Source organism: Oncorhynchus keta, chromosome 14 (genome assembly GCF_023373465.1).
Source record: "Oncorhynchus keta strain PuntledgeMale-10-30-2019 chromosome 14, Oket_V2, whole genome shotgun sequence".
In the NCBI taxonomy this organism is placed as follows: domain Eukaryota; kingdom Metazoa; phylum Chordata; class Actinopteri; order Salmoniformes; family Salmonidae; genus Oncorhynchus; species Oncorhynchus keta.
The window spans coordinates 11,194,775-11,207,376 of NC_068434.1; the positions used below are offsets into that span (position 1 = coordinate 11,194,775).

Genomic DNA, 12,602 nt, shown 5'->3' on the forward strand with positions numbered 1-12,602 from the left:
GAACCCGACGATAACCTTCGTAGGCCAGTGAAGAGAATGGCTTTGTTTTCAGTCTGACTATTATTGTAAACAAATGCCAGATCTCACAACGCCTGGATAGGGGTTCACCATATCAGCTCACCACATCATATAATCAGTCTGATGCCCGACTGCAAACATTGTATTGGTTAATGCAATGCATTGTCTGCGATGTAGTCAGCCTGGAACGTGCACTTCGGCCATTAGTCAGGGGGTTGTCAGGTCCCCAGTTGTTTTAAATAAGCTATGTTGACCAATGAGTGGTGTTCAGAAGTGTGTCAAGCTATATTTAGATTTTGGAACTGCCGATGGGAAAAATGTGTGATACGCTCTATGGAGTCCTTTTGATACTAAGGAGCGCGAGTGTCCACTTTCTTCAGAATCTATAATGGGTTAAAGCACATGCTGCAGGATTATGGAATCAGCCAAAACAAATGACTGAACACCTCCCACACATTTACCCACATGCATGGGCACACACACACACTTGGTGTGTTTTAAAAGAGATTCTTCTCAACAGTAGAGCTATACTACATCCTGTAATAGCGGTCTCTGTCTGGATGTCTCCATGCATTCAGTCAGGCAGGTATAGCAAGGCTTGTTGGATCTACCCGTGTGTGTGAGACGATAAGCATAAACATACACGCAGATATTGGATCATAAGAAGGTGAATCATGAAATGTAGAGAGAAAAAAGCTTTCCCTTCCTCAGATAGCGGGGGCTTCTTTCTGGACATCGGATACGGTCTTTACATTTTAACGAACACAATAAAGTCCCTTCAGCCAGCTCCTCCGGTTCTAGCTAATCAACAGTGCACAGAAGCGTGACTGTTCCAGGGGACGGAGAGGTGGAGGAAGGAATGGGGGCCGTGGGGTCTTTCATGGCTGAAAGTAAGGCTGCGTCCTGAATGGCAGGGTGTGTGAGGGACTGGGAACGGAAAAGGGGGATGAGGGGGGGGCATGGGGTCTTTCATGGCTGAAAGTAAGCCTGTGTCCTGAATGGTGCCCTGTTCCCTGTAGTGCACACCTTTTGACCAGAGCTGTATGGGTCCTGGAGAAAAGGTGTGAACTATGTAGGGTGCCACCCGGGATGCACCCTAATAGGTGTGGTGTTGAAGCCACTCCAGGCCATGTTTTAATCACTATCAGATGTCCGAGAGAGGCCTGCCTTGCAGTCTGGAGCGATTTATGAGGGGCTGCCTGGCTGGATGAAGGGAAAAAAAAGGTGTCTTTGTTGTCTAAGAAAGAAATGAGTTGTTGACCAAGTTGTTGTGGTTGGAATTTTACGCTTAAGGTGTTGGTGTCAGTTGATAAAACTTGTTCTCGATGTTCGTTGAAATTGTTGATATGAAAGGGAAAAAGGAGTGATCTAATTGACTGTCCCTGACATGAAACAATAAGCATTTAAGTTTCCTAAGTTTGGCTTGGCCCAGACCAAGCTCTGTGGGAGGATGCAGGCTCAATAAGTTGGGTGAAGGCTGTCAAATAAAATAAGCATGGTAAAATCCTAACGTCTTTACAAGCACTGTAAAAAATAGCTAGTACGTGTAGCCCCCACACATTCGGGCTGGGGTGTGAAGGAGAACGTGTCGGATTCCTCCTGAATCTAAAGCAGAAAGATCTCAAGCATAACCACCGCCGGGCAAAAATACATCGAGACGACTGACATTAAACATCAATGTTAGGTTCAACAGCAGGATTTTCAATATTTAAAATATAATTAACTTTTGTAGAAAACTCAACTAAATATCAAACTGACCATTTGTTTCTGTGTAAATTAAATCCCTGGAGAGTTAGACCCCATGTAATCATGAATATCTATCTATTTGACTTGCTTTGGTAATGTAAACATATGTTTCCCATACCAATAAAACGCCTTGAATTGTTAGTTCAGCTCCTGTTCATACCCGTCAAATGTTACGTGATTTCGCGGCTACCCCTTTGTGTCGCCTCAATGGTGACTAAGCGGCTTCAGCCTGTTGCCAGGAGACCTAGTCCTGTCTGTGTGTAGCCTACCACCCAGGCCTGGTGAATGGAGGCTCCAGGGGTGGGCTCCAGGGCCACTGTCTAATCCCTGGAAGGTGAGGCCCTGGCTGACTGTGTCAACAGGGCTGATGGACTCTCTGGTTCTCATTCTCAATGTGGGTGGGGGGGAAACGATGTCAGGCTCTAGGAATAACATTCCATCAGGGGGTGGCTGCACACCTCTTCAGAAGAGCTGCCCGTTGGCTTGGTCAGAGTGGTGGACAGCGATCAAGGCCCCTCAACTGGCCAGCTTACTGTATACTTACCAGGCAGCCACTCACTGGCTCTAGATCAGCTGAGTTCCAACACTCGCTCACCTCCTCAAAACAGCTCTGACTGGCTAGTGACCAGCAGGGCCCGTGTTCCTAAAGCGTCTGAGTGTAGGAGTGCTGATCTAGGATCAGTTATGCCTTTTTTAGATCATAATGAATAAGATGTATATGGACAGGGATTGGACCTGATCCTATATCAGCACTCATACTCTGAGACCCTTTTATGAATATGGGTCCTGTTCCACTCCACCTTTCTGTCTCCTCTCTTTCACTGATAGGGTTGCCAGTGTCTTCTCCTCCTTCCTTCATCCTGTCGTCAAGACGGATGAGAGGATATGAGAGAACCGTGCAACCTCGTCTGTTTATTTTTACCTGCTGCTCTCACCCCTCACGCTGCTCAGACGCTGACCCTTGACCCGGGTGGCGATCAGATGAGTCTTTGAACCTCTGTGTGCTCAGGAGCTGTCCTGCTGGAATTGATGGATGTTGTAGGGCTCTTCCAAAGGGGTTTAGTTGATGCGGGCAGTGTTGTTCAAGTGGTGATTCAGTCTGCCGTTTCTCCATGTGCCGCGCAAATCAGAACAGGTCTGAACATGTAAATGCAGCAAACGTGGCTTCAAATACTATTGACATCCTTTGTTATTTTAGCTTTTGCCTTACCCTGCCAGATGGGCAGGGTTTGCACAATATTCTATTGCTTACATTGCCCCAGACAAAGCCAATCGAGCCCAGATAAAGTATTTTCAATTATTTAAAATGTGATTGATATGAATACCCATCAAGACAGTGTCCTACACATCACCGATAGGGGTTAAGGAGGGATAGTTCTAAATGGTGTAGGAAGCTTCTGTGTTTCGTTCTAGACACTTGGTAAAGTACACCAGTAAACTGTGCATACGGTACCTCGCACCTGGGAAAATGTTTGCTGTGGAAACATTACATCAGCAACACTTTTGGTATCCTGTCAATCAAACCTAGATAGACATGCAGGCAGACTAGTGTTGTCTTTGGACAGGCAGCTTACAGTGGAGTCCTCTGTGTATCACTGTGGCGGGATTAATGAGTACTTCCACCAGGGGTTCAGGTGAGGACACGACATAGGTCCAGGACTGTGGAGATGGGCCCCCAAGCTGCAGCTGTCCACAGGCTGTGACTGAGTGAGGGTGACTGTTCAAACCTACTACCGTGTGGATCTCCAGTAATTCACCATGTAGCTGTATCATGTTCAATATGGTGTAGGGTGAGGTTGCCTCAAGACACTGATCTGAGATCAGTTTTGCATTTCCCCCACTAATGGTTAAGGTTAGGATAGGGGGAGGAAAAGATTAACCTAGATCTGTACCCAGGGTACACTTCACCATGGTGCATTTTTTAAATTGAACTAAGTCAGGTAAGAACAAATTCTTATTTTACAATGACGGACAAACCCTCCCCTAACCCGGACGACGCTGGGCCAAACCCTCCCCTAACCTGGACGACGCTGGGCCAAACCCTCCCCTAACCCGGACGACGCTGGGCCAAACCCTCCCCTAACCCGGACGACGCTGGGCCAAACCCTCCCCTAACCCGGACGACGCTGGGCCAAACCCTCCCCTAACCCGGACGACGCTGGGCCAAACCCTCCCCTAACCCGGACGACGCTGGGCCAATTGTGCGTCGCCCTATGAGACGGCCAGTTGTGATTCAGCCCAGGATCGAACCAAGGTCTGTAGTGATGCCTCCAGCACTGAGATGCAGTGCCTTAAACCACTGCGCCAATTGGGATCAGAGATGCCCTCAGAACAATGCTAGCCATGAACTCAATGTCCCACCACGGGTTCAGACCACGGCCTTTTCAGTATGGGGGAACGTTGGAGAATTGAGATGAGTTCGGGAGACTGATCTTTACTCTGTTATACTGCTGCTGCTGATGATAGCAGCTTTGTACTCATAAAAAGACCCTGGAATGTTTTTGATTAAAAAGATGCACAGCCACGATAGTGTGTTCCACTTCAAATAATGCTTTGAACCGTGTGTGTGTGTGTGTGTGTGTGTGTGTGTGTGTGTGTGTGTGTGTGTGTGTGAGTGATAGAGTCCTACGTGTGTCTGACATGCAGATGAAACTAAGCCTGCTGTCTGATAGGACTACTGAAGATATTGCATGCCTCCTCCTTATTGATAATTAAAGTGCCAGTGAGTCTGGCAGCCTGCTCTCTGCTCTACTGCCCTCCCTTACTCCATTGACCATGTTCATCCAGGCTTGAGCATCACTGACCACCTGCTGGACACCCTCTCACAGGTATCCATTTGAAACAGGAAATGGAAGAGGTGAGCTCCAGTACGGCATCCATATTCCCCATTTTAATAACTCTGACTCTGACTTGATTGAGGAAAAGTTAAGTTTCCTATGACTGTGACGTGCTGTTGTCCCACCGAGCTATCTGAAGATGAATTCACTAAATGTTGCTATGGATGCAGTAAGAGCGTCTGCTGAATGACTAAAATATCAATGTAAAAAATGTGAAGTCATCCTTCGTCAGACAAAATGGCGTTCTATTATGGATGCCATATGTCCCAGAATCCCTCATAAATATAAAGTACTCCGGCCGTCCTCCGCTGTGGATCCCATCGCGGTGCAACTTAGGGCTGGGAATTTCTAGGGACCTCACGATACGATATTATCACGGTTATGTTATTATCACAATACAATCATAGTATGTTAATATCCTGGTTCGTCGGTGCCAATATGATTTGTTTTGAGATTGGAAACTGCGATCATTTAAAAATATATCTATTTTTTTATTGTGATTTGATGTTCAAAACGTATTGCTCACCATTTCTGCTGCAGAGAGATGAGAGAGGATGAGAAGATTAGTTTTAATCAGTCATGGAAATAAGTTCTGAAAACATTGAGGCCCACTATTTAAAAAGATGAAGAACACGCTATAGGATAGACAATCCTTGAGTTTTGGTGCAGATACAGCCGACTAGCTGCTCCACTCTGACTTCTAGCCGGGGCCTCTCAGACAGACTCAGCAGTCTGGTGATTGAATCAGGAAGCCGTCGTTCTTTTAATGCCTCAGTGTAATCCAAACCAGCTGCATCACTGTAAATACACTGAACAAAAATATAAACACAACATGCAACAATGTCTACGATCTTACTGAGTTACAGTTCATATAAGGAAATCAGTCAATTGAAATCAATTCATTAGGCCCTAATCTATGGGTTTCACATGACTGGGAATACAGATATGCATCTGATCACAGATTTTTTATTTTTTTTAAGTAAAAATTAAAGTAGGGGGGTGGATCAGAAAAGCAGTCAGTATCTGGTTGTACCACCATTTGCCTCATGCAGCGTGACACATCTCCTTCACATAGAGTCGATCAGGCTGTTGATTGTGGCCTGTAGAATGTTGTCCCCACTCCTCTTCAACGGCTGCTGGATATTGGCGGGAACTGGAACACGCTGTCGTACAAGTCGATCCAGAGCACCCCAGACCTGCTCAGTGGGTGACAAGACTGAGTATGCAGGCCACGGAAGAACTGCGACATTTTCAGCTTCCAGGAATTGTGTACAGATCCTTGCGACATGGGGTCGTGCATTATCATGCTGAAACATGAGGTGATGGCGGTGGATGAATGGCCTGACAATGGGCCTCAGGATCTCGTCACGGTATCTCTGTGCATTCAAATTTCCATTGATAAAAATGCAATTATGTTCGTTCCATAGTTTATGCCTGCTCATAATATAACCCCACTGCCACCATGGGGCGCTCTGTTCACAACACTGACATCAGCAAACTGCTCGCCCACAAGACGACATACACGCCATCTGCCTGATACAGTTGAAACGAGGATTAATTTGTGAAGACCACACATCTCCAGCGTGGCATTTTCACACTGAAGTCGGTTACGACACAAAACCGCAGTCAGGTCAAGACCCTGATGGGGACGACGAGCACGCAGATGAGCTTCCATGACATGGTTTCTGACAGTTTGTGCAGAAATCCTTCAGTTGTACAAACCCACAGTTTCATCAGCTGTCCGGGTGGCTGGTCTCAGATGATGCCATAGGTGAAGAACCTGGATGTGGAGGTCCCGGGCTGGCGTGGTTACACGCGGTCAGCGATTGTGAGGCCGGTTGGACGTACTGCCAAATTCTGTAAAATTACATTGGTAACATGGTAACATTTACGTTATCTGGCAATCAGCTCTGGTGGACATTCCTGCAGTCAACAAGCCAATTGCTCCCTTAACTCTAAATCCATGTCCCTGTGCTGTGTGACAAACCTGCCTGTCGCCTTTTATTGTCTCATGTTGCACCTGCGTATTGATCCCAATGATTCACAGCACAAGGTGCACCTGTGTAATGATCCCAATGATTCCCAGCACAAGGTGCACCTGTGAAATGAGCACAATGATTCCCAGCACAAGGTGCACCTGTGTAATGAGCCCATTGATTCCCAGCACAAGGTGCACCTGTGTAATGAGCCCAATGATTCCCAGCACAAGGTGCACCTGTGTAATGAGCCCAATGATTCCCAGCACAAGGTGCACCTGTGAAATGAGCACAATGATTCCCAGCACAAGGTGCACCTGTGTAATGAGCATGCTGTTTGATCAGCTTCTTGATATGACACACCTGTCAGGTGGATTGATCATCTTGGCAAAAGACACATGCTCACTAACAGGAATGTAAACACATTTTTTGCACAACATTTGAGAGTTTTTGTGCCTATTGAACATTTCTGGGATCTTTTATTTCAGCTCATGAAACATGGGAACATGGGAATTTTATTTATTTTTATTTTACCGTTTATTTTTCCAGATAATTAGACTGAGAAAACGTTTACAGTCATTTACAGTAACGACCTGGGGAATAGTTACAGGGGAGAAGAGGGGGATGAACGAGCCAATTGTAAGCTGTTTGTTACATGTTGCGTTTATATTTTTGTTCAGTGTGTAATGCACGTATTCTATCTGAATAATACCATATATTGTGTAAAAAAAAAATTGTTTTAAAGAACCCAGAAATTGCGTAAATCGAGGCCATGATTCGTTTAAAATGGCTTAGATTGATATTAAGATTACATGAATGGCTGTTAGGAACATGCTCCCAGTTTCTGCACTAAGCACAGGGCCAACCACAGACCCAACTCAAGCACATTACAGTCCAGCTGTAAACAGACATACCTCGGAGCGAGTGGGTTGGCTAAATTGAAAAGACGAGTAGGCCTAGTGCATTCCCCACAGCAGCCCTCCCTTCGTTTGCATCAACTTCCTGTTTAGGGTATCAGGTAGAGAACAAGCATGCACGCACACACACTGTGTTTATACCCAATGACAGTGTACACTACTACTACCACCTCTACCTCTGCTACCTCTACTACTACCATCTCTACCTCTGCTACCTCTACTACTGCTACCTCTACTACTACCACCTCGACCTCTGCTACTTCTACCTCTGCTACCTCTACTACTGCAACCTCTACTACTACTACCACCTCTACCTCTGCTACCTCTACTACTGCTACTACTACTACCACCTCTACCTCTGCTACCTCTACCTCTGCTACCTCTACTACTGCTACTACTACTACCACCTCTACCTCTGCTACCTCTACCTCTGCTACCTCTACTACCATCTCTAACTCTGCTACTTCTACCTCTGCTACCTCTAATACTGCTACCTCTACTTTTGCTACCTCTACTACTACCATCTCTACCCCTGCTACCTCTACCTCTGCTACCTCTACCTCTGCTACCTCTACCTCTGCTACCTCTACCCCTGCTACCTCTACTACCATCTCTAACTCTGCTACCTCTACTACCACCGCTACCTCTGCTACCTCTACCTCTGCTACCTCTACCTCTGCTACCTCTACTACTGCAACCTCTACTACTGCAACCTCGACTACTGCAACCTCTACCTTTGCTACCTCTACTACTGCTACCTCTACCTCTGCTACCTCTACTACTGCAACCTCTACTACTGCAACCTCTACCTTTGCTACCTCCACTACTACCATCTCTATCTCTGCTACTTCTACCTCTGCTACCTCTACTACTACCATCTCTACCTCTGCTACCTCTACCTCTGCTACCTCTACTACTACCACCTCTACCTCTGCTATCTCTACCTCTGCTACCTCTACTACTGCAACCTCTACTACTGCTACTACTACTACCACCTCTACCTCTGCTATCTCTACTACTGCTACTACTACTACCACCTCTACCTCTGCTATCTCTACCTCTGCTACCTCTACATCTGCTACTACTACTACCACTTCTACCTCTGCTACCTCTACATCTGCTACTACTACTACCACCACTTCTACCTCTGCTACCTCTACCTCTGCTACCTCTACTACTGCTACTACTACTACCATCTCTACTACTGCAACCTCTACTACTGCTACTACCACTACTACTACTGCTACTACTACTACCTCTACCACTGCTACTACTGCTACCTCTACCACTACTACTACTGCTACTACTGCTACCTCTACCTCTACAACTGCTACCTCTACTACTGCTACCTCTACCACTACTACTACTGCTACCTCTTCTACCTCTACTACTACTACTACTGCCTCTACCACTACTACTGCTACCTCTACCTCTACGACTGCTACCTCTACTACTACTACTACTACTACTGCTACCTCTACCTCTACTGCTACCTCTACCACTACTACTACTGCGACCTCTTCTACCTCTACTACTACTACTACTACTACTGCCTCTACCACTACTACTGCTACCTCTACCTCTACTACTGCTACCTCCACTACTGCTACCTCTACTACTACTACTGCTACCTCTACCTCTACTACTGCTACCTCTACTACTGCTACCTCTACCACTGCTACCTCTACTACTACTACTGCTACCTCTACTACTACTACTGCTACCTCTACTACTGCTACCTCTACCTCTACTGCTACCTCTACCTCTTCTACCTCTACTACTACTGCTATTGCCTCTACTACTACTACTACTGCCTCTACTACTACTACTGCTACCTCTACTACTACATTTACATTTACATTTAAGTCATTTAGCAGACGCTCTTATCCAGAGCGACTTACAAATTGGTGCATTCACCTTATGACATCCAGTGGAACAGCCACTTTACAATAGTGCATCTAAATCTACTACTTCTACTACTACTACTGCCTCTACCACTACTATTACCTCTACTACTGCCACCTCTACCTCTACTACTACTACTACTATTGCTGCTACCTCTACCTATACTACTACTGCTGTCTCTACTACTACTACTACTACTGCCTCTACCACTACTACTACTGCTACCTCTACCTCTACTGCTACCTCTACCTCTACTACTGCTACCTCTACTACTACTGCTACCTCTACCTCTACTGCTACCTCTACTACTGCTACCTCTACCTCTGCTACCTCTACATCTGCTACTACTACTACCACTTCTACCTCTGCTACCTCTACATCTGCTACTTCTACTACCACTTCTACCTCTGCTACCTCTACCTCTGCTACCTCTACTACTGCTACTACTACTACTACCATCTCTACTACTGCAACCTCTACTACTACTACTACTACTACTACCAGCTCTACTACTGCAACCTCTACTACTACTACTGCTACTACTACCATCTCTACTACTGCTACTACTACTACCACCTCTACCTCTGCTACCTCTACTACTGCTACTACCACCTCTACCTCTGCTACCTCTACCTCTGCTACCTCTACTACTACCACCTCTACCTCTGCTACCTCTACCTCTGCTACCTCTACTACTGCTACTACTACTACCATCTCTACTACTGCAACCTCTACTACTGCTACTACTACTACCACCTCTACCTCTGCTACCTCTACCTCTGCTATCTCTACTACTGCTACTACCACCTCTACCTCTGCTACCTCTACCTCTGCTACCTCTACTACTGCTACTACTACTACCATCTCTACTACTGCAACCTCTACTACTGCTACTACTACTACCACCTCTACCTCTGCCACTACTACTTCTGCTACCTCTACTACTACTACTGCTGCTGCCTCTACCTCTACTACTGCTACCTCTACCTCTACTACTGATAGCTTTACTGCTACCTCTACCTCTTCTACTACTGCCTCTACAACTACTACTACTGCCTCTACCACTACTACTGCTACCTCTACTACTACTACTACTACTACTGCCTGCTACTACTACTACCACCTCTACCACTACTGCTACCTCTACTCCTGCCCTCTCTACCTCTACTACTACTACTACTACTACTGCTACTCTACCTATCTCTACTACTGCTCTACCTGCTGTCTGCTACTACTACTACCACCTCTACCTCTGCTACCTCTACCTCTGCTACCTCTCTACTGCTACTACTACTACCATCTCTACTACTGCAACCTCTACTACCACCTCTACCTCTGCTACCTCTACCTCTGCTATCTCTACTACTGCTACTACCACCTCTACCTCTGCTACCTCTACCTCTGCTACCTCTACTACTGCTACTACTACTACCACCTCTACCTCTGCCACTACTACTTCTGCTACCTCTACTACTACTACTACTGCTGCCTCTACCTCTACTACTGCTACCTCTACCTCTACTACTGATAGCTTTACTGCTACCTCTACCTCTTCTACTACTGCCTCTACTACTACTACTACTGCCTCTACCACTACTACTGCTACCTCTACTACTACTACTACTACTACTACTACTACTGCCTGTACTACTACTACTGCCTCTACCACTACTATTACCTCTACTCCTGCCACCTCTACCTCTACTACTACTACTACTACTATTGCTGCTACCTCTACCTATACTACTACTGCTGTCTCTACTACTACTACTGCTGTCTCTACTACTACTACTACTGCCTCTACCACTACTACTACTGCTACCTCTACCCCTACTGCTACCACTACTACTACTGCTACCTCTACCACTACTACTACTGCTACCTCTACCCCTACTGCTACCTCTACCTCTACCACTGCTACCTCTACTACTGCTACTACTGCTACCTCTACCTCTACTACTGCTACCTCTACTACTACTACTGCTACCTCTACTACTGCTACCTCTAATACTACTACTACTAATACCGTATGTTTTCTTCCCATCATGCCAAGCAATCATGGATCTTACTAAGATGTTGCTGAACATCATCTACTGAACCAGAGATCAGTACAGTATACTCCGGTCACAGAGTATGGTGAAGTTGCCCCTAACTGCTGATCTTGGGTCAGTTTTGCATTTTCTCCACTGATGGTTTAGGTTAGGATTGGGGAAGGGGAAGCTGACCCTAGATCTGTACCTAGGGGAAACTTCACCCCGGAGCCAGTTCGATCCTTTTGGTTGTTCCCACTGCTGGTGTTTCAACCCCATTCTAGGTGGTCTGCCACACGGCCTTGAGACTGTGTTTGTGAGCGCCTGTCTGCCAGAGCGTCTCCCCGGCTCCCCGGCTCTCCCCGGCTCCCCGGCTCCCCCCGGCTCCCCCCGGCTCCCCCCGGCTCCCCCCGGCTCCCCCCTGCTCCCCCCTGCTCTCCCCGGCTCTCCCCGGCTCTCCCCGGACCCAACTAATCATCAAGCCTAAGATGTTTTTGAATTAGGTGTGAGTGCAAAAACCCCTTTGGGTCTCCAAGACCAGGATTGGTATCCGCTGGGTGAGGCAATCCTCTCTGTGGATGAGAACCTTTTTGACATGTTGACCTGTGAAACTAACTTGGTACCATTTCAGAATATAGTCGGTATCAACAACCCAAGTCTTAAAAAAAAACATGTATTTAAAGGAAAATAAATGAAGGCATACAATCCCCTGACAGTGTTTGTGAAGATCTAATTAGGTGTATATACAATTATTGTAGTCGCTCATTACTTTTTATACAAAACAGACGTGTTGCTGACCTGGAAACGGCATGTGCTTTTGCCAAAGGCAGCTGACACCAAACTTTCACTCCAAATGACAGCCTATTCCCTTTTAGTGCACTACTCTGGTGCACTGCCATAGTGCCCTGGTCAAAAGTAGTGCACTATCTAGGGAAATAGGGTACCATTTTGTGGGGATATCCCAAATTTCACAAACGTGCCTTCACATCTACCGTAGTTCCTCCAACAACAAGGCTGCATTCAACACTGTGTGGAACGTTGCACATAGAAATGTCGTGAAGAGGATAGCTGACGCCATTCCTTTCTTCTACATGTCAGACGCGTGTTTTGTAGATAGACACTGTGTCTATCTGAACATTCCACAATGAGCATGCACGAATAAGGATTCAACTG

The 12,602-nt window shown here is 46.3% G+C and overlaps 1 protein-coding gene across 8 annotated transcripts in view; it reads left to right on the top strand.

Moving 5' to 3' along the window:
* Positions 1–12,602, top strand: part of bmpr1ba (bone morphogenetic protein receptor, type IBa) — a 189,619-nt gene that overhangs the window by 59,723 nt on the left and 117,294 nt on the right. The window lies entirely within an intron of this gene.